General features: G+C 42.7%; 1 protein-coding gene across 4 annotated transcripts in view; it reads right to left on the reverse strand.

Annotated features, from left to right (window-relative positions):
* LOC126246014 (uncharacterized) overlaps window positions 1-23,429 on the reverse strand; it is a 297,733-nt gene that overhangs the window by 114,588 nt on the left and 159,716 nt on the right. The window lies entirely within an intron of this gene.

A 23,429-nucleotide genomic window follows, 5' to 3' on the forward strand; every position in this document is an offset into this window, starting at 1 on the left:
CTTGTAGGGCCAGACAAGTGGCAGGGAAGTGGCACAAAAGCTGTTTCAACTCAGCAAGGTGGTGGAAAAAACCACAGCAATTCCATTGAAGGATAATGGTATCTGACTGTGAAGACATGAAAAAACATGGGGAGGATAGGTCACGTCTTAGAAGCACTCGCCGCCACTGATTGCGAAGTAGCCTGATCAACTTCCATAGGAGCTGCGGGTCGAGCAACATCTAGCTCCTGAGTGGACACTAGATGCTCCACATCATCTTCAGGTGCAGTGGTGAACTCCTTTTGTCTCTATGTCCTTCTCCTTTCACTTTTTCTTCTTTTTGGTAGGGTCCCGTTTGTCCTTCGGCTTATCAGGCTGGGTGGGCTTTTCTGACAGTGTCTCATGGGCCGAGGAAAACCTGGAAGCCCTACGGCCCTCAGGCGGTGGCTTTTTCAGCCACTGGCTGACATCTGGAGGGGCAGTAACTATGGAAGGGAGGGCACCAAGCAATCCCTTCCACACGAGAGAGGAGTCGGAGGAGGCGGGCACTTCTCCGGCTCAGAGGTGGGTACTGAAATCCCCAAAGAAGGAGGGGTTGTTACTCCCGATGTTGAAAAAAGGGGAGCAACGGAAGAGGGTGTTCCCCCAACTATCAGGGGAGCAGGAATAGACGGCCGGCCTGGAGGGGCCACAAAAAGCGGCTGAGCTTGGGGGCTCATCACCAGGGATGGCGACATCGAAGCTGTTGCAGCATACGTCGATGAAATGCACACAGGGTGAAGTCGGTCATACTTGCTTTTAGCCTCTGTGTAAGTGAGCCTGTCCAAGGTCTTATACTCCACAGTCTTCCATTCTTTTTGATAAACCGCGCAGTCTGACGAGCTAGGTGAATGTTTCTGTCCGCAGTTGACCCAAACAGGGGTTGGCGAACATGGGACGTTGGGGTGGGAGGCACGTCCACAATCCCGACAGGTAGGGTTGGCGTCACATCTCTATGACATGTGCCCAAACCTCCAGCACTTAAAGCAGCGCATAGGAGGAGGGACGTAAGGCTTAACATCACATCAATGTATCATCACTTTGACCTTCTCGGGCAGGGTGTCATCCTCGAAAGCCAAGATGCTTCTTTGCAGTATATTCGTACTCAATGGCCTCTATCTGCTACGCAGATTTGAGATCCACTAGTTCGACGTTACTTTGCACAACGTCACAACTTGTCTGTACACCACGGCATTATCTTGTTGCGGACTAACAATGAACAGTCTCGTGTGGTTGTATCTCATTCTTGTAGCTTGAAATCCTCTGTTTGCTGCACACTGGTCATTGGGGTATAGTGCGGATGACGCAATTAGCGCGTTGTCACTGCACTTGAGTCGGCATTGATAAACAAATTGAGAATTTGCTTGCTAACTGTCGCTCTTGTGCGGAACATCAAGCTGCTGCCCGCCAGTGCTTCTTTGTGTGACCGACTCCTACTGCGCCTTGGCAGCGCGATCATATTGATTTTGAGGGTCCATTCTGGGACACTCGCTGGTTGTTTGTTATTGATGCATACAGCAACTTTCCTTTTGTTGTATCTATGTCTTCTACTACATCTGCCAGTACTATTCGGACTTCGACGTCTATTTTTTGCATTGAGGGCCTTTCTGAAGTTATTGTCTCCGACAATGGCCCCCAATTCATGTCCTGAGAGTTTGAAGCTTTCTGTGCTGTTAATGGCATTTGCCATCTGACCTCGGCCCCGTTCTACCCCCAGTCAAATGGCGAGGCTGAACGCTTTGTGCGTACGTTTAAGTCGCAGATGAGCAAGTAGCGCGCCACGCACTCTCGCGAGCGCGTGCTCTGGATTTCCTTGCTTCCTATCGCTCTCAGCAGCGCAACACCCATTCCCCAGTTCTATCGCGTTTTCTCTGGCAGGCAGTGCTGGGACCAGGGGTGCATTCTTCGCCAGCTTGGCCGCGCCTTATTTGTCATTTCTGGTCCCTCCAGCACTGTCAAGCGACACCGGAACCAGATTCGGTTTTGCTGTCCTCGGTTTTTTGCCGCTGGTTGTTTCCTGGCAGAATTAGAGGCTTCGCATCTTCCGCCAACTCAGCCCACGACTCCACTGACGGCGCCTCCACCGCTCGCACCTCTGCCGTCGGCGCCACTGCCGGTCCGGTCACCTGCACCGGACAGGCACCTCTCGCCGCCGCCGCGGCCCCACCTCCGGCCGTTGCCACCGCGTTCCTCCATGATGCCAGAACCGATGAACGCTGAGACTGCTGTCATGCCGCCACCGCTGTCACCCATGGAGGTCGTTGCTCTGCCTCCTCATCCGACCATCCCCACTAGTGGTGCGCGGCCTGGGCAGGTTTTCCACAGGGCTTTTTCCTCGCCCCCTCGCAAGCAATTTACGGTCACGGGTGGACAGCACTCCCAGCAGTGCTGCTCTCCACCCCCTCAGCTGCGCTGCCCCTGGGTCCCTCCACCAGCCTTCGGAAACCATACTCAACGACGGTGCATCATTTCAGGGGGGAGGGATGTGGTATCGATATCTAGGATGCCACGGTGAAGCTGCCAGTTGGCACAACAACAGACAACGACGACAGCGCCCTCTAGCAGGCACTGTTTAGCTCTATGAGCACCACTGTAGACTAAGCCCATTTGATGAAGAGCAGGCGGGCAGAACACTTCGCTTCAGCTTCGCACTTACGTACAAAGTTATGTATGCCTTTGTAAATATTCATGTACCAGTAAACCACTTTTACTCATTCGCAGTACCGACGTGTATTACCTTTTCCTGCTCCAACCCACGCACCTCCTTCCAGGCGGGATACGAATGTAAGACCATTGGCATTGCCAAAGGGACACCACACGGCAACACAGAGATCATCAGAGGGAACACAGGAACTCGTGGGCTGGGGTACGAGGACTGCAGCCTTGGCAACAGCATTAGCAGCCTCGTTTCCTGGCAGACCGACATGACCAGGAACCCACAGAAACATTGCACTGGCTCCACCAAGAGCGACTGAGTGAGTCTGAGCAGAGGACACAATTGAAAAGGCTGTGTCGCTGGATGTACTACGTGGCGTGAAACAGGGCGAAGGGCTCGGCTATAAATAGTGAGCAGTGTGCCGGAAGCCAATATCAAAAGACACGAGTGCCAATGACGAAGGTACACCCGACCCCACGTTCAGTCCGAGAGTCATCAGTGTATACAAAAGTACTACTGCTAAGTTCCATGTGAAGGTCGTGAAACTGAAGGCGACAGATCGCGGCTGGAGCAGTGTCCTTAGGAAGTGAATGAAGTCCGGGGTTAACATGGGCCACTTCACGAAGCCATGGTGGTGAAGGGTTCACACCCACAGGGAAAGGTGCAGGTAGTGTGAAGATAAGCCACCATAGCTAGTGCTGAAAGCGGACTACAAGAGGTAACAGAGAAGAGGGACACGCCCCATACTGGCGATCAAAGGAATCGTCGAAGAAGGAGGCATAGGATGTGTGGTCACACACGGCTGACAAATAGCATGCATAGCTGCTGAGGAGAAAGTCACGGCGATAGGACAGAGGTAGTTAGCAGCTTCAGCATACAGACTCTCAACCGAGCTAGTAAAAGGGCCTGTGGCTAAATGGATGCCATGATGGTGGATAGTGTTGAGACAGCGTAAGAGGAATGGACGTGAAGATGCATAAAAAAAGCACTCATAGTCGAGTTTCGAACGGATGGGATCAGTACAAATGGAGGAGCGTGGTTCGAACGGCACCCCACGAAGTACCATAGAGGACACGTAGGACACTGAGGACATGTAGGACATTGAGGAACCACATAATACGGGGGTCACCCAGGTAGGATACATAGGAGGAACAGGAGAGTTTCCTATTGAGCATAAACCCCAGGAATTTCGAAGCTTCAACAAATGAAAGGGCAACAGGCCCGAGATGTAAAGAAGGTGGAAGAAACCATCTGCGCTGCCAGAAATTAATACAGATGGTTTTGTCAGTGGAAAAACAGAAGCTACAGTCGATGCTCCAGGAGTAAAGATGATCAAGACATCACTGAAGACATCACTCAATCACTCCGAGGAGAACTGCAATAGATGGCAAAATCGTCAACAAAAAGGGAGCCAGAGATGCCCAGCGGGAGACATTATAGGGTTAATGGCGATAGCGAAGAGGACGACGCTCAGGACAGAACCTGAGGCACACCATGTTACTGGATAAAGGTGTCCAACTAGGCAGTAGCCACATAAGCCCCACGTTTAAAGAGTACGGAGGATACCAGTTCTCCAGCAGGAGTCGTAGGCCTTCTCCAAAACGAAAAACATGGCGACAGTCTGGGATTTCTGCAGAAAACCCTTCTGACAAGGGTGGAAAAGTAACGAGTTGGTCAACCGCAGACCACCGCACTCAAAGTCCACACTGTACATTCATCAGTAAATTTTGAGACTCTAGGCACCATACCAGTCGGGCATGAATCACAGGTTCCATCACCTTGCAAACGCAGCTGGTAGGAGAGATGGGGCGGTAGCTAGAAGGAAGAGTTTTGTCCTTACCGGGCTTAGGTACGGGCATGAAGATGGCTTCACGCCAGCGCCTGGTAAATGTCCCCTCTGCCGAGATGCAATTGTACGTGTTAAGCAGAAAGTGCTTGTTGCAACATCTGAATGTGGACGGTGTCTGGCCCTGAGGCAGAGAATCCAGATGAACTGAGAGCATGCTTGCCCACAAGAGAAAGGTGCTGCAACATCTGAATGTGGACGGTGTCTGGCCCTGGGGCAGAGAATCCAGATGAACTGAGAGCATGACCTAGCTCCCTCATAGTAAAGGCGGGATTGTAGCACTTACAATTCGGAGAAGAGGAGGGGATCGCCCGAGCCGCCTCTGCTCGTTTCCGATGGAGGAAGGCAGGGTGATAGAGAGAAGAGCTCAACAATTCTGAAAACTGCCGGCCCAAGGCATTGGAGAGAGCAATGGGGTCCACCATGACATCGTCTGCTACTGTCAGGCCGGAAATTGGGAAATGAATCTTAGTCCCAGAGAGCCATCAGAGGTTGGCCCACATGACAGAGGAAGGGGTGGAACTGTTCAAAGAACTAGTGACTGAAATTCAGCTAGCCCTTTGGCTATCCCGAAGAATGTGATGACACTTTGCACGCATCTGTTTATAATGAATGCAGGCTGCCATTGTAGGAGGATGGTTAAAAATGTGGAGAGCACGTCTACAAGTGTGAACTGCGTTGCGACATGCCTCAGTCCATCAAGGGACTGGGACACGACGTGGTAAAGAGGAAGTTTGAGGAAGGGAACATTCTGCAGAAGTAAGGATAAGTTTGTGAGAGATTGCACTTGGTCAGCACAACTGGGGAAATCTTTTTCTTCGAAGGTTAGCAGGGAGGAGTAAAACTGCCAGTCAGGAGAGAGGAGGGAAGTGGGGGAGGGGAGATGGGAGAGAGGTGTAGGAGGGGAGGGGAGGGGAGGGGAGAGGGGGAGGGGATGGGGTGGGGGAGGGGATGTGGTGGGGGAGGAGAGAGAGGGTGTGGGGGAGGGGGAGGAGAGAGAGAGAGAGAGTGTGGGGGAGGGGGAGGAGAGAGAGGGTGTGGGGGAGGGGGAGGAGAGAGAGGGTGTGGGGGAGGGGGAGGAGAGAGAGGGTGTGGGGGAGGGGGAGGAGAGAGAGGGTGTGGGGGAGGGGGAGGAGAGAGAGGGTGTGGGGGAGGGGGAGGAGAGAGAGGGTGTGGGGGAGGGGCGGGGGAGGTGTGTGGAGGGAGGGAGAGGGAGGGAGGGAGGGAGGGAGAGGGAAGGAGGGAGGGAGGGAGAGGGAGATGACGGAAATGGTCCTTTTCAAGTTCCACTTCCTATGAAAGGGGTATATGATTAAGGCAGAGTTGTCAGTGGTGGGACCTGCTTTTAATGTAGTTATAATATTTTTTGGGGAAAGTGTTTTATGAATGAGAAACAGTGACTAGGGAAACCAAGTACATCAGTCTAATCACACGTCAAAGGAAGAACAAATACAAGTGCTGGGAGAGGCAGAAAGAAAATTTTGTTTTAGCCTTGAAGGAACACAAAACGTCATGTCAGTTACTAATGTACTCTAAACCCTACATACCTTCATGTATGCACAAATGTGAGTACATACAATGTTGTGACAAGAGGTTAAAAAATGAAGTGAGTGTTTGTAGTTGTATTAAAAAGTCTTAGCTACATTGATGAAAACACATAAATAATTACATGAATCAGTGCTGTTTTGGACATTATGCTAGATGAATCGGTACATAAAAGAGAAATAATTAGTTGTACAAAGAAAATATATTTGCATACGAGAACTTGTCCTGTACTGACATACACTTTTGAAAGATGCAAAAATATTCAAACATTTGATGAATTCCCACACAGTTGACAGTTCAGCACTGTCACATTTTATATTGCAAAGCACATGAATACATAACAAAATGTACTACTGAAACGCCATATGGGCACAGCGAGATGCTGAATAGCCTGCATGAGTGAAGTGTTGACAATCAGGTAAGCTGTGGTTGGTGATGCGAAGTTGCTTCATGTTCAAATAGTTTTATTCCCCATTGCAAATAGCAAGTTTTTCTATACTTTTTAAACTCTGTAGTGCATACTCTCTTACACTGAACTTCATGGAAAGTTGTATGCTCTATAATTAAATACAATGGATGCAAATGAATCTGTTTAATTTTTCTGTGGATACTGAATGGTGAGATGGTGCACAGATATGACCATCAGAATGGGAAACTTGTCCTTGCCTTGAAGACAGAAATTTAGAATTATACTGTAATTTTACATGTCTGTTACTAAATATAAACCTATATGTAATTGTATTGACAATATTATTTTGACTGTAATTGTTGTAATGTATGATATATTGCAACGTACTCATGGAAAATTAATGTTTAAGAATCAAGAAAAGTGTGAATGATTGAAAGCTACACGTAAATGGGAAACGGTACATGTGATAAAGACATAGTGTTATATCAAGTGATAAGTGAGGGGTCACTAGTAAAAAATTGCTGATCAGAACATCAACGATGAATGGATGGACATTTTGAGGAACTTCATCAACACAAAAGACAATGATTCAAAAAGAAAAGGATGATCTGGATAGTCACTACACTGGGTAATCTTTGGCTCTGCAACTCCACATTACCTGTCATATGACTTATGTCAAATTATTATCACCTGATGCTGACAAGGTGCCAAGCTGTAAAAATTGCTCACGCTTACTAACTACACACATCACTAATGCAACCACAACAACAAAGTTCATCATAAATGCCTACGAAGACTTTGGCCAAGAAAACCTAACTGATGTATCGCTGGCCACAGACACATTAACCTTCACAAGAGTTGACCCCTGCATGTAATTAGAGTGTCTTTTCTGTAAGGACAAGAACAGGTAGAGAAATAGACACAATTTTAGTGGCAGCCAACAGAGCATTTTCCATTTAGGACAAAATTCTGAGAACATTCAGCACCAACTTCAAAGTCTGCTTGTATCGATGTACTTTTAATATACAGAAAGATGATGATGAGAACTATTAACATTCAAAAGAATACTACAAATATAATATTTTTGACCTCTAAATCATGAAAATACCCACAGAAAGGATGATTTGGGAAAAAAAGAAAATAGAAAAAAAAAAAAAAAGAAAAATAAAAAGAAAAACGAAAAAAAAAAATCGTGAATTACAAGAGCGTATGAACACCATAATATGGAAACAGTTCTAAAGAAGACAAAGTTCAGCAGCTTCAGTCTTACAGTAAGAATAATGGACGACAGCCCACCAAATACAGAATTATACAAGAAAACAGATGGAACACGAGAAAGAAGAAAACCCAGAACTAGGCAGCAGGAAACCACTAGGGATAACAGAGCTCTGATTATTATCAACACCGAACAGACAATGCATTAGAACAAAAGAAATGATGGAATTAGTGGATTATGATTGTGGTTGTGGTTGGTCCCTTGCTGCATAGAGGGAAAAAGACAAAGAAGATATCAGGACATGAGACACTGTGGGGTGCAATAAAAGTCAGGTCTGCTGTTTCACTTCCTATATACCCCATGTAATGTTGTGTTGCCCAATATAGGCCAAGTTTCCTGTAGGAGAAAATATACGAAACAGAACTGAAAGAAACTACCAAGTGCAATTTTTAGGCATCTGGATCAAATCTAATCAACTGTCATGGCAAAAGAGAATCATTAATAAAGTGGGAAGAGGTATGAAACTGGATGGCCATTAACAGACTTCATCACTGTTGGAGAATCATACCATTTCTGACCAATGGCAACTTATGTCCCTGATGGTATGGAAGCTGGGAAACTGTACAATTAAAAAGAGCAGCACACACAAAAAATCATCCAATATCTGTCTGATGTTTCTTGGAGCTAATCTGTGGAGTCTTTCCATCACAAGATATTGGCATGTATCTTTGTACACTACAGGCATTCATTAAGACTTGCTGCCGTGATCAGAAGTGCTGACTATGAATCTCTTTAATGAAGTAGTATCACAGTTTTTGACAAACAGTCACGAAATTCTACAGGGCAAAAAGAAAAAGAAAATGCAGCCGGTTGATTCAGCTGTCGAACGTTTTGACAGGTGAAGGAACGGTGGCACTCCAAGTGGCTGGTGTGAAGTAACAGATGAATAGTACAATAGGAATGGTAAACTAGCTGTTTATAATTTTGTTACTTCCACATTTCCCTGCCACTAAACATGGTGGTGACTTTTCCAATACAAAATGGAAAATGTAACTAAAGTAATAACCAATCATCTGTTAATGTGAACAATGTCTGTACAAGCTGGGCAGGCTGTTGTTTGATGATTTAATACTGTGCATATCCCAACATGGCGAAGCTGAACTACACAAAAATCTCAGCTGTGAAACCAGTGACGAACTTTACTGAAAACGGTCACAGGAGAAATGGCCAAGAAACATAACAGCTTCTGAGGATACAACTCACACCTTAATGTTGATATGCCAGGAACATTAAATTAAAGTTATCTCATAACTATGCACTAAAAACTAGGTATGGAAGGTACAAAAACATAAAAAAACATAAATGAAAGAATAAATAAAGTCAAAACATGTATATAAAATAAAGTGCCTATGGTGTCTGGCGCGAAACATTTGACAGTGCAGTGTTAATAAACACACACACAGCGTGTGCGACAACATTACGTTAACAGTTGAAGGGAAGCGTTACCCAACAAGCAGACTAGGAAATGAGCATGTCAGCCATTCCTTGTGGTGGATTCAATGGTGCTGGAGTTGGAGATGGTGATGGTGACAGCGACGATGGTGTTGGCGTTGGTAAAGGAGCAGTTGTTGGATGATGCAGGAGCTTGGAGCTTCTCATGGGAGTACTCCTTGAAATATGTATACCAGATTGATCCTGCTGATGGAAACCACAGTAGATTTTCGGTCAATCGAAATGCCAAGCATTTCTTTTTGAGTGTAACAATGGGGGTATGTGTATTCAGGCTGTAGAGACAGTTTGCTGGCTGCAGGCATAGAATGGCCAATGGCCTCGCCACAGTGGTAACACCGGTTCCCGTCAGATCACTGAAGTTAAGTGCTGTCAGGCTGGGCTAGCACTTTGATGTGTGACCATCCAGTCTGCTGAGTGCTGTTGGCAAACGGGATGTGCTCAGTCCTTGTGAGGCAAACTGAGGAGCTACTTCGAGAAGTAGCGGCTCCAGTCTCATAAACAGACATACGGGTGGGAGATCAGTGTGCTGACCACATGCCCTTCCATATCCACATCCAGTAACTTCTGCGGGCTGAAGATAACAAGGCAGACAGTCGGTCCATTGGGGCTTCATGGCCTGTTCAGGCGGAGTTTAGTTTTAGTCATAGAATGACATGGGAACAAGTATTGAGATTTTGATGCACAAAGGTAGAGTCTGTTCCGTGTCTGGAAGGCTGATGGAAGCGGATCCAGGTTACACTGTCTCCGAGTCGACAGACAAAGTAGGGTTGATCTTGATCCAGCAGTGGCATAGTGTTCAAGTTCACTAATTCACCACATTGGCTTTCCATAGACCAGTTCAGACAATGAAGCATCTAAGTCCGGTTTATAAGTGCTGCTGAGGCCCAGCAGCAGATGGGAAGGGCATTAGTGCACTTAGTATCATCTCACATCAGTGTTGCTCTAAGTGAATGGTGGTATCTGGGAAATCATCCCAATGCTGGCTGGGAGGTAGCTCGTCATTTTGTGGCAAACTGTGCCACAAAATTTAGCAACCCGACCAAATATACATACGCAAATTCCCAACCACAGTCCACTGCGTTGCACAACTGATGGCTGAATCACAATGCCTAGTGTGACACAAAAGCGAAAGTTAACACTTCCATTGAAATACTATCTACCAGTGCAGCTTCTGACCAGCAAGTGTAACGGTCTATCGTCATGAGTAGGTAACGTTGCTCACTGGTTGGTGGTAACAGCCCTATGACATCAATGTGGACATTGGCTAAACGGCTGGTCATGTTCAGAAAGTTCCCTACATGTGTGTGTGCCAAGTGTTGGTGAATCTTGGCTGCATTGGCATTTAATCACTCATTCACAGCAGTCCTTTTACATACCCGGCCATATGGAATGATCTATCACCAGATGGGTCATCAATTGTCTGCCACAGTAACTCAGTTTGTGTAAAGTCTGTCTCTTCGGAATGTGGCTGGCAGAAAAGAATAACGTTTTGAGGTGGACATGTTGGTTTCAGGACTCTCAATTAGCTGCAGGTCTAATGCTGATGACGCTGCTTTTATAGTTCTTGTAGTTCCTGGACTATTTGTTGTGCTTTGGCAAGTTTAGCATAATCAATCTTGCTAGTGATGCTGCCAACCCTGAAGAGACAATTGACTGCCACATTGTTATTACTAGAAATGTTTCGAACATTGGTGCTAAACTCTGCGATGAACACAAGCTGGTTGTGCACCTTTGGTGAACAGGTCATGTTGTTCTGATGAAACACGTATGTCACCAGTTTGTGATCAGTATACATGATAAAGTCTTGGGCTTCTAACTGAGGCGTAAAGTATTTAATGGCCTCATACCTGGCTACAAGTTCCCATGGCTAGCATCAAGTACAAGTGCTAAGGGCACATAAGGCACGGGGAGTGCGAGCAATGCAGCCCCCGCTACGCCAAATTATCACCTTTGTGGGCAAGCTGCCTTTACTCTTCTGGCCAGAGAGCACTGAAATTCAAGGCTCTCGTAGCTCAGCCAAGCGTGGCAGGTGGTGGTGGTCGTGGTGGTACAAATTCAACACCCCCAGAAATCAGCGCAATTCCTTGGTAGCAATGGCCATACAACCTGCAAGATAACTCCTACCCTCTTTGATAGTGGTAGCAATCTCTCTGATGATATTCAGTGCCCCAGGAAATCCACTTGTGTCTGGCCAAAGACACATTTAGCTCTGTTGAGCATCACATCATGTCATTCCAGCCATTTGAATACTTCTACTAAATGCTGGTGTTGCTGCTCTGATGAGACTGAAAATCTTAAAATGTGAAGTGAAGGAACAGACCTTGTAGCACAGTCAATAAGCCACTGGCAGGTTTGTGTAGTGTCCCACAGATCCAACATCATAAATAGTTCCTCGAACAGCCCAAAAAGAGTAATTATAGCTGTCTTCGGGACAGCCTGTATCATGCCGTTTCTGGAAACGCAGAATCTAATCTGTAGGAATCTACATGGATTCCGGAAACAGCGATCGTGTGAGACCCAACTCGCTTTATTTGTTTATGAGGCTCAGAAAATATTAGATACAGGCTCCCAGGTAGATGCTATTTTCCTTGACTTCCAGAAGGCGTTCGATACAGTTCCGCACTGTCACCTGATAAACAAAGTAAGAGCCTACGGAATATCAGACCAGCTGTGTGGCTGGATTGAAAAGTTTTTAGCAAATAAAACACAGCATGTTGTTCTCAATGGAGATACGTCTACAGGCATTAAAGTAACCTCTGGCGTGCCACAGGGGAGTGTTATGGGACCATTGCTTTTCACAATATATATAAATGACCAAGTAGATAGTGTCGGAAGTTCCATGCGGCTTTTCGCGAATGATGCTGTAGTATACAGAGAAGTTGCAGCATTAGAAAATTGTAGCGAAATGCAGGAAGATCTGCAGCGGATAGGCACTTGGTGCAGGGAGTGGCAACTGACCCTTAACATAGACAAATGTAACGTATTGCGAATACAGAGAAAGAAGGATCCTTTATTGTATGATTATATGATAGTGGAACAAACACTGGTAGCAGTTACTTCTGTAAAATATCTGGGAGTATGCGTGCGGAACGATTTGAAGTGGAACGATCATATAAAATTAATTGTTGGTAAGGTGGGTGCCAGGTTGAGATTCTTTGGGAGAGTCCTTAGAAAATGTAGTCCATCAACAAAGGAGGTGGCTTACAAAACACTTGTTCGACCTATACTTGAGTATTGCTCATCAGTGCGGGATCCGTACCAGATCGGGTTGACGGAGGCGAAAGAGAAGATCCAAAGAAGAGCGGCGCGTTTCGTCACAGGGTTATTTGGTAAGCGTGATAGTGTTACGGATATGTTTAGCAAACTCCAGTGGCAGACTCTGCAAGAGAGGCACTCTGCATCGCGGTGTAGCTTGCTGTCCAGGTTTCGAGAGAGTGCGTTTCTGGATGGGGTATCGAATATATTGCTTCCCCCTACTTATACCTCCCGATGAGATCACGAATGTAAAATTAGAGAGATTCGAGTGCGCACGGAGGCTTTCCGGCAGTCGTTCTTCCCACGAACCATACGCGACTGGAACCGGAAAGGGAGGTAATGACAGTGGCACGTCAAGTGCCCTCTGCCACACACCGTTGGGTGTCTTGCAGAGTATAAATGTAGATGTAGATGTAGATGTAGATATCGTGTTCCACCAAGGGTATCTGTGTTTATGTTTTAGCACAGTTTAGTACACTGAAGATATTTGCACCATTCAACATGCAATTGTAATTACGCAACAATAGCACATGGTATCTGTCTGGTATTGTTCTGGCATTAAGAGCTTTTTAGTTGCCATACTGATGCCACACACAACTTTTCCTTGGAACAACCTGTAACTGCAAGGACCAGGAACTGTTGGACGGGCAACATAACTCCCTCATGGATCACATCATCAAGCTCTGCCTTTGTAATCGCCAGCCAGTCAGGAGCCAAATGTCATGGACTACAAGATGTGGGGGCTGTCGGTTCTCTTGACATTATGAAAAGTCACGCATTACGTCCTTAGGCATGCCATGTGGTTGTGTAAGGGCTGTAAATCCACGCAACAAGTCAGCATACTCCATCTGCAACTTTAATCAGTTTGGCAATGTGTAATGACGCATATCATCAAAACCATATGCTGTCAGGCCAGTGGTGTTATCAATGAGATGCATATTCTTCATGTCCAGCAGTTGGTTATGACTGGTGACAAAGTCTGCCCCAATAATAGGTTTGACGATGTCCACAATGGCCAAATCCCATGTGAAAGCTCAACACAAACCAAGATCTGATTCTAGTCACAGAGAGCGGTACGTCATTATGACCAAGTTTTTCGCAGAAGTCAGATTGTATGATGTAGGTAGTCATCTTCTGTTCAACACAGACAGTGTATGACTATACAAATTGGATCCAGAGGCTGTTACATATTTTTGGCCAGACTGCCAATCACTAACAAAAAGGTTTGGAGACACTGACCAGTAAACACAGGAGACAGCTACTTCCAGCTGCCACAGACATTTGGGCAAGTGCAGTGGTTTGAGGATTTGCATGCTTGCTTGACAAATTTTCAGCGATAACAACAGATACCTTGCTGCTCAAGCCCCATTGCAGGAGATATCATTGATGATCTACTGTGCAAGGATCAACAGTAGTGAATCTGGCTTTTGTTATTGCTTGAACCCAAATGAGACAGCAGTTCACTGTTCCGCTGCATCATTATCTCGACCTTGGCCACCAATGTGTCACAATCTGCAAATGAAACAACTGACATCGCGCTAATGCACTGCGCAGTGATTGTGTTGACAGGAGCCGGTGTCAAAGCATTCTGGATTTTATCCGCCAAATCTACTATTATGTTCAAGGTTCAAATGGCTCTGAGCACTGTGGGACTTAACTTCTGAGGTCATCAGTCCTCTAGAACTTAGAACTACTTAAACCTAACTAACCTAACGACATCACACACATCCATGCCCGAGGCAGGATTCGAACCTGCTACCGTAGCGGTCGCGCGGTTCCAGACTGTAGCACCTAGCACCGCTCGGCCACTCCGGCCGGCTATGTTCAAGGATATATCAGTCTGGGATGCTATGAATGGTTTGATCGACAGTGGTAAATGACTGCTCCATATTGAGCACATGGTACAGTTTGTGTGTCCCCTTTGCTTCGTAGATGCCGTAAGTACTATGAAGGCTTTCTGTCTACATCTTGGGTGAGTACCTGTGATACTGACGCTTGCCAGATCAATTCTGTTTTAAGCCAGTCATAGAAGTTGTCTCTAGCAGTGAGGCAATTTAAACTTGTGTCTACGCAGTGTATTAGTAATCTGACTGACTTACTACCAGCACAAACTTGGTAGCAACTGCCTAAACTCCAGAATTGAAAAAACTGGCCTCTACCTGGGCAAACCATAAAGTTGGAGTGTGTGGCCAGGAAAGTGGTAGCTGTACATCCCACCACTACACGGCAGGATTGGTCATACCCGGTGTGTCAGTCACTTTGTGAATCTCCTTTGTAAGCATTTGTTATTCAATGATAACATCGAGGTAATTTGTTTGTGGATACAAGCCTTGGTTAAAGTACACATCTCAACATGGCAAAATTGGACTACACAAAAAACTCACTCATGCAACCAGTGACAAACTTTAGTGTGAGGCCACAGGAGAAAAGGCCAAGAAATATAACAGATTCTGAAAATACAACTCACAACTTAATGTTTATCCACTAGGAACATTACATTCAAGTTATCCTGTAGGTATGCACTAAAAACTAGGCACAGAAGATATAAAAACATAAACAGCCAAAAATCAAAGAACAAAACAAACCAAAATACATATAAAAAACAAGATGCCTCTCTTGTTTGGTGCAAAATGTTTCGCAGCACAGTGTTTGTAAATACAAGCATATGGCACGTGTGACAGAACACTTCACAGTGGCAGATGGTAGCTACAAATATATAGTAGTGAAATCTCAGTGCAATATAATATACATGATTCAGTAGCAGAATCATAATAGTATCACTGAAAATAACGTCAGACAGAAAATTAATTGTGACCTGATGTGTTTACTTTCAAAAGGAACTGCTTATAATGATATCAGTGTGACTAGCACATATTTTCTGAGTTCTGATGCTTTGTGCTGACTGCACTTCATTTCACAAGTTAATCTGCAGATTTCATACTCATTTTAATACACCAACAACTCGGTACAGTTTTTACTACCTTGGACATATTTTTTATTGCTGCTACAACTTATAGCAAACAATTAACTTTAAAACACGACCTCATTGATGTTTTGTACATTTTTTTATACTCCATATCCACAGAAAAGAAAAAGAAAACATATTTTCTCCATATTTTCTGGTCTGGTTAAAAATACAATTTTTTCTGGGTAAAAATACACTACATCCTGGACGAAAGTAAATTTTTTCCATTCAAAAGTGATAACATACTTCCCCTCAGGACTGTAAAACTTCCCAATCCTTTGATTTGTAAATGTTTTGTGCATCAGCATAGAACTTCCCCACACCTTAGGAATCAAAACCCAGCAAAAAAACAGTGTGTTTTGGAAAGATTCCCAATGTATGGCAACATGTACATGGCATATTTTCATATTATGAAAGTATAGATACGAAGTCCACCAAATACAGCAAGGCAGCTTCTGAAAAACTGAAATCGAGATTACACTGCATGATGCTTTTTTGTCAGCCAATCATATCTCATGTCATGAGATCTATCAGGCCAATGACAGCAGACATTCAGAGTGTAGAGCACATCACAGCCAACAGCAACATCACAGTTAAGTAGTGTGAACACATAAATAGGAAAAGTAAATGGTTTAAATTTGTACACCCACAATATATCTACAAGAAAAGCTATGCTATCACATATAACACTGGTCATCAAAAAAGTTTTTAAGGTAATTATACTTTTGTCATCATTACTGCATAATTTGTAATCTATGAAAGAATTAAAATAAATATGAAAAATTAGCCTTGAAGCTTGATCTTTTTTAGCGTATGTCACCCTTTAAGATGTATCAAACACAAATGTGCCTGTAAAATTTTAAATGTTGGCATAAATGGCTAATCTTCTAATCCCAAAATTTTTCTAAGTGGCTGGTCCTCAAAGTGTTAAGGGGAGACGGTGGCAGCCTTGCACTGATATTTTTGTAAATCCATATCTTTGCCATTTTTTGTTCAATCTCATGGTAATTTTGCACACTTATATAAAGAGATCTAATATGATTTTTTTAAAAAAATTCAGAATTTTTAATAACAATCTAATGCAGTGAGATAATTTTGAATTTTTTATTGCATTATTATTTTAAGGTATACTTTTTCATAATTTTGAGGCAAATTTTTTTTAATGGTAAAATAATCTACACTAATAGGTGTACAATTAAGTGCAGTAACTTTTTGGTAAATTAATACTATTATTTTCTGTGATATTTTGGATTCAAACATTTTTTACAAGCAAACTTTTCAATATATTATCAACCACAAAACTGTGTATAATATCTCTATTAAAATTTTGTTCCTCTTAAATATTGCTTCAAAGTAAAAGAATAGGTGTGCCAAATTTCATTGCAATCCTTCCAGTAGTTTCTGATATGTGTGTTCCTGAAAGCAGAAAACCTTAAGTTGCAGAAAAATCATTTTAAAGTTTGGATGCAGAAAAATAAGTCATCTATAATACCTTAGCTAAAACTGCCCATATCCGTATTCCATTTCTTCCGCATCATCCTCTACAGCTCTTTTAGCTTCTCTGCTCCTGTGCCTAGCAATTTTTTTTATGTTCTGGACTGAAGTCTCCGCCTTGGCAATTCTTTGCTTATCAATGATCTGCAGTATCTGCTCAGTGAAGACTCCAGGTGTAAAGCCCAACTTGCTGAGGATGTGAAGTTTTGCCACATTCCCATCATTAAACAGTGCTGCAGCTTCCAAAGCAGAAATCTTCCCCACCAAATTGGAAACAAACACAGTCTTTGGACATCTTTTCCAAATTTGGGTTCTGTGTTTTCCCATGCAGACATTTTTCTAGCAGTTCTGGTGAAGCCAGTGCTCTAAAAGTTGGTTTAATGGCCATTGAAACCTCATAAGGAAGGTTATTTTTATGGGTATAAGCTTCCCCACTTTCCTTACTTTTCAAAAATTTGCATCATTCATTGGAACAGAAGCCATGCTGAGGTGTAGTGTCTGTCGACAAGTAATGAAACCAAATGGCCCATACTGCTTTCCTCATACTGTCCAAGCTTGTGAGGTTACTTCTAATTGCAGCACCATAATAGACTTGTCAGCTGTCAATTCTCTTCTTTGTTAGTCTAATTTTACCTCCCAGTGGCTTCCCATCCTCCAGTAGCTTTCCTTTATTGTCTGCAACAAGTCTTTGGAGTCGTCTCCAGTTTCTCAATAGTGCAATATTTTCCATAGGGCTGACTTTCAACTACATTCTTGAAAGCACTGGAGTCTCCATCTCCTAAATACTGTATGTATCTTACTCCACACTTTTGCAAAGATCTATGGAAAATGAATTTCATACCTACAGCTTCCATCCCACCACTGGAGCCTGCATAATTTCTGCTTCAAACAGCTTTATGGGCTTCTTGCCATTCTGTTTCTTTAGCTGCATCAATATATTTCTTGTGGAAGGAACATGCAGAACAATATTTAGACATCACCTCTCAGTCTAATACTTTTCCAGTGTCGACACTAATGATTGTTGAAACTCCATGCAGTGAAGTATGCCTCCTCTTCATCCACGAACAGTCACAGGAAACTACTATATCGTTGCTATTAGTTGTTTCACAATTTTCTTGAATTGACCCCAGGACTACCATTTTCATGCTCTCTTCACTTACTTCTGCAACTGCATTGAGGAGAGCAGTATTCATCGCAGAAAATTTTAGGGGAGGACCAGGCACGTTCATAATACCACCTAAAAGATTTCCACCATCTCTTCCAATCCCTATACATCTTAGTCCATAAGCAAATCTCATATTGGCTTCATAGATTCTATTACTGACCTTTGATGTCTTTAATGGTCTACCAGCATCACAGTTTTGACACAAAATCTGCAATGTGCAAACCAAACCTTCTCTTTCCACCATCAACCAAATCCACATTTCCTCCACAAACAGAGCACTTGCAGACTTTTCTAAGTGATTCTGCCACCATTTCCAGATCCACAATTCTGAAACCTATATTTCTGTCATGATTTGTTTCTTCTGACACAATCCCTGTCCCAAGTTTTATTTTAGATGCACTTTTTTAGATGCACTTGGAGACAAGCTAATGTTTGCATCTGCAGGCCCGACCCTAACTTCAATGTCAGTTTTTTGCTTTATATTGGACATATGGGACTTACTATATTTTTTAAATACTTTACCAGGTCTAGGCATTGTAAAAAGGGATCAACAGATTCAACCTTGCACAAAGAATGGCACAATAAATCAAGCATCACTCGAATTCCACTGAATAGCACAAAACTTGTTTACAACACTCCACAGCCTTCTATACCGCACTGATTGAACCAGAAAAGGCACCACAGCCTTCTTTACAATACTGCTGTTATGTATACAAAAAATCACAGCCTTCTAAAGCTATATTTTCTAGGTTCACAGGCCAAATTCTGTAATAAAATTTTTCCTCCATCTGGTACATTGAAAAGTGGGCTTGGCACATTACACTGCTTAGGGTTTTAATTTTTTTATGCCATTTGTAATTCGAATTTCATGGAAACAATTTGGGATAATAATCTCAATTACATTTACTATCAAATAAGCAAATAAAAATAATTTGTAAATTTTTCATTATTTCTGCCACCATCTCCCCGTAAGTTTTGAATTAGAATCAAACACACTGCTATTCTCATATGAACCATAATTCATCTTGCATAAACAGGGTATATATGTGGGAGAAAAAAAAAAAAAAAAAATCCCGGATTTCCCATTTAAAAGTACACTTTCTCCTGGGTGAAAACACACTTTTTCCGTGTTAAGTGACAGTGTACTTTTCCTCAGAACTGTAAAACTTATCAATACATTGAATTGTTATGGTTTTATACACCGGCGTAGAATTTCCTGGCACTTTACAAATCGAAACTTACTGGGGGCGGGAGGGGTGAGGAGGGGTTGGGGGAGTTTTGGAAAGATCTGTGATGTGCAAAACATGTATAAATTTGAATTCCCACCAAAGACCGCATGTTACCTTCCAAAGCATTGAAATCGAGATTGCAATGCGCTTTTGTATGCCAGTCATAGCTCAAGTCACGTGATCTCACCAGCCGATGACAGCGGATATTCAGAGCATAGGACACATGATGCAATCAGCCAATAGCAACATCACTGTTAAGTAGTGCGAGCACACAAATAGGAAAAGATACTCGTTTAAATTAATATACATAGTATTGCTACAAGAAAAAAAAATCTTTCGCATATAATGGTGGTCTCTAAGATTAACAAGCTGCAAGAGAAGCTAAGCTTTCACATATAATGTTGATCTTTTCTGTGCGTGTTACACTTTAAGATACATCACACAAATGGCTAGCAAAATTGTCTTGTCTTCTGGGTTTGAAATTCTCCTAAATGGTCGTCCTCAAAGAGCTGATTTTTTAATGAGTGTCAAAACACTCTGTTATTTAAGAAATTCATCAAACATTCTCGTCCATAGTTCATATTGTATAAAAGGAAATTTACTTTGAAAGTAACGCTTTTCAAACAACCATTCGGAATATTTTCCCGCGACCTGTTAGAAATAGTTTTGTTTCAGCAGTTGCCAGAGTGTGCCAGAAAACAGGTGTCACTGCACTTGTGCAGCTATGACAACGCAGGAAGCCCTTTTTTATGTATGTAAGTGTGTAACATTAAAAGATCTTTCATTATGTCATAAAAGAAACAAGACATTAGAGGATACTCCAAGAACATCAGAATTTCGTGAATGATACTAAAATGCATAATTCGGCTTAAAGTGCACATTCGTATGTCCAGATTTGGATGTAAATTTTCTTGGAGTACCCGTACCGTACTATCTCACGTTTGGTTCTTTATTACGGCATAATGCAATACATGCTAGAAGATGAAAATGTGCACTTCAAATGCAGCAAACAGCTGAAACTAGCCAATAGTGTGGAAATAAACACTTCGTTTCAAATAAATGGACAGCCTCAGTGGAAAAGATTAATAAAGCCAAATTTCTTTAGCAAACCGACAAGAATAACTTCATTGTTCTACAGGCGATTAATGCTTGACTGTCAGAAATGTGGAAATAAAATTTGGAACTAATAACTTATTTTAGCCTTCCATAGTTACGTGAATGTATTTTAATTCATTCGATAGCTCCCACCAACAGAAATCCATTTCATTTGACATGAGAGCAATAAACGAAGAGGAAACGGCAAAATCACTAAATGTAAACAAGGGACATGTGGAGACCACTCACCTCCCCACTAGAACTCAGACTCCTCTGTGTATCAGTCCCCGATCTATGCTATTTCTGAAATGTGGCAATACTAGATAGTGGCGTCCCCCTTTCCCTCAGTCTAGCAATGAGGTAGGACGCCCAAATTTAAATCGACTTTTCAAAAAATGTTCATTTTGTAGCACACCTCTTTCTGAAGAATCTGGTACATAAAACATACGTCTTCGAGGAAATGTAAGACATGTTATTTGGTCTTAACTGTGCCAAAGTGCAGAACCACACCTTCACACAGCATTCTTCAATCACACGTCACTGTGTTTCGCCCTGTCGAATTCAAACGTGTATATTTTGTGATGGATGCCATCATACTATATTCAGGACAGTGGAAACTAAAATGTCCTGTGGTGCCTCTCCTGCTTCCAGTCGGCCGGTTTGACATCCTGACCCTCCCTTTTAAAAAAAAACCTCTCAATTTCTACTGGATAGGATTATTTGTAACTGGGAGAACAAGAACTCTTCAGGAAATTCGCACTCTTTATTGGCTATTAGCTAACAACTTGCTGGTTTGTGAGACATAAAATTAAATATAGGACACACAAAACCAGTAAAGACAAGAGACAAGCAAGACAGTACACATTTCTTCAATCCTTGGGTAAGTCCTAGCATATATTTCTCTCTAATCCTGCTTCGGCTTTACATGGCATGCTTTCCTTTCTGCGAAATGATATATTACCTCATCAAAGTTCGTCAAACTTTTGCTACACGAAGAAATGAAATGTCGTCGTCTAGTACTGAAAAAGCTGTTAATACAAATAGTTCCCAAGACTGGTGTGCTTTCTCGAGCTGATTACCTGTATTTTGTCACTGTCTGCTAGATAAAATGAAATAGGCCTGTCTTAAAATTGCAGCAGTTGTAATACACACTGAATAAACAAGACGTGTTTTGTAACAAATGGTCATAAATATGACACAAGAGAATACAATTCATAAAGTACCAATATCAAATAACTATTAAATCTACTACAAGCAAAAAGCTGTATGTTAGGAAATAGTTTCACATTTCATTCGTATGCTCCAGCTTCTCAAGCACGAGATCGAAAAGTAGTAATACGGAATTTTTATATAAATTTGGAATCATCATATTCTTCTGTAATTTGTGTGATGACCCTGTTTCTTCGCCTTCCTCATTCTAACAAACAATCTTGTCATCATCACTAATTCTGTAACTATTCCTGTCAATGTCAAAACTTATTCTCCAATTAACTTCACTAACCCTTCCACAATCACCGGTTTAGTTTCCTGTGTTTATTCTCCGATTAGCAGTTATTGCGTGTTCCTGCAACACATTTTCCACGCTACTCCCAGAACAGAAATTAAGCGTCTGTTAGCTAGTGACTGCACAGCTGGCCCTTACTGGTGTAGTGGTCTGGCTAAAAACTTTGTCAGATTTTCATTTGCCTGGATACATTAAGAAGGTAACATGTAATCTTACTCACTTGTTATTCCTGTTAGTCGTTTATTTCCACTCTGGTAGTATGAATCTATGGCTTTCGCTAGTAGTTAAACAATGCTGATTATTCGTAAACCCAGCGACTGTAATTCAATAGTCTGGCTTTATTCCGCTCAACTCGCATAGCCCCATCCCATTTTGTCTGTAGGAAAGTTTATTTCTAGATTTGTTGGGGATTCCGCTGGCAGAGGCATCACGTACACTATGCATGTTCTCAAAACTCGACTTACAATACATTCAGAAATCAACTTAGAATGTTTTCAAAAATGTTCAAAAACCATCAGGGATACATTTCAAAATCATATGAATAATCAATAGACCAACATGTGCTGGATGCTATGCGCTTTGTGAAACAATGTTTTTTAACCCTGAAACTGCCACCCGGGGCAGGTACCCTGGTTTACCCCCGTCCCCTAGATATGGGCCTGTTGAGCATGCGTGAATCTGGCAGCTTGTGCACTACAGTAGAATTTTTACGGGTAGCAACTGGCTGGTTGCTGCTACTGCTTATACAGCTAACAGCCATACTTCTGTAGCCAAAAGTGGTTGAAGGTACTACTCATATGCGACTCAAATGCACTTGCGCACAAGCCCGGTCGCAATTGCTCAAACGAATCTAATGTAAAAAGTTGTCCGATTTTCATTTGCCTGGATACATTAAGAAGGTAACATGTAATCTTACTCACTTGTTATTCCTGTTAGTCGTTTATTTCCACTCTGGTAGTATGAATCTATGGCTTTCGCTAGTAGTTAATTCATCAGAGGCAATTTGTTGTTTTGAAGCACTGCAAAGTCTTCCTAAAGCCTTTGACACATTTTGCAGTTGGCAGACTCTTGTATGAGCACTGTGGTTTGTTGTTGTATATGGTTCATTTCCTTTTCCACTTGAGTTTTATTTTCGTTTCCTTCTCTCATTCATGTTTTATTGCTGCAATATTATTCTACAGTACCAGGCTACACTAATATCCTTTGTTATAATATTGGTTCTTACCAGTTAAAATTACAAAAATTTAACTAAAACAATTCAAAATTCCCGGAATTCTAAAAAACTCCTGGGTTTTTCCTGGATGAAAAAATTCCCTGGTTTTTCCTGGATCTCCCAGTTGTCCTGGGACATACAAACCCTGATATAAGGAAATTTACTTTGAAAGTAACACTACTCAAACCACCATTCCCAATAATTTCCTGCGACTTGTTACAAATGTAAACTGATGTGATGTCACGCTCATCAGAAGAAGTCTGTTGTTGCTGTTGGGAGACAATTGTGTTTGAAGTGTGCTTTGTTG

The sequence above is a fragment of the Schistocerca nitens genome, chromosome 1 (genome assembly GCF_023898315.1).
Source record: "Schistocerca nitens isolate TAMUIC-IGC-003100 chromosome 1, iqSchNite1.1, whole genome shotgun sequence".
Lineage (NCBI taxonomy): Eukaryota > Metazoa > Arthropoda > Insecta > Orthoptera > Acrididae > Schistocerca > Schistocerca nitens.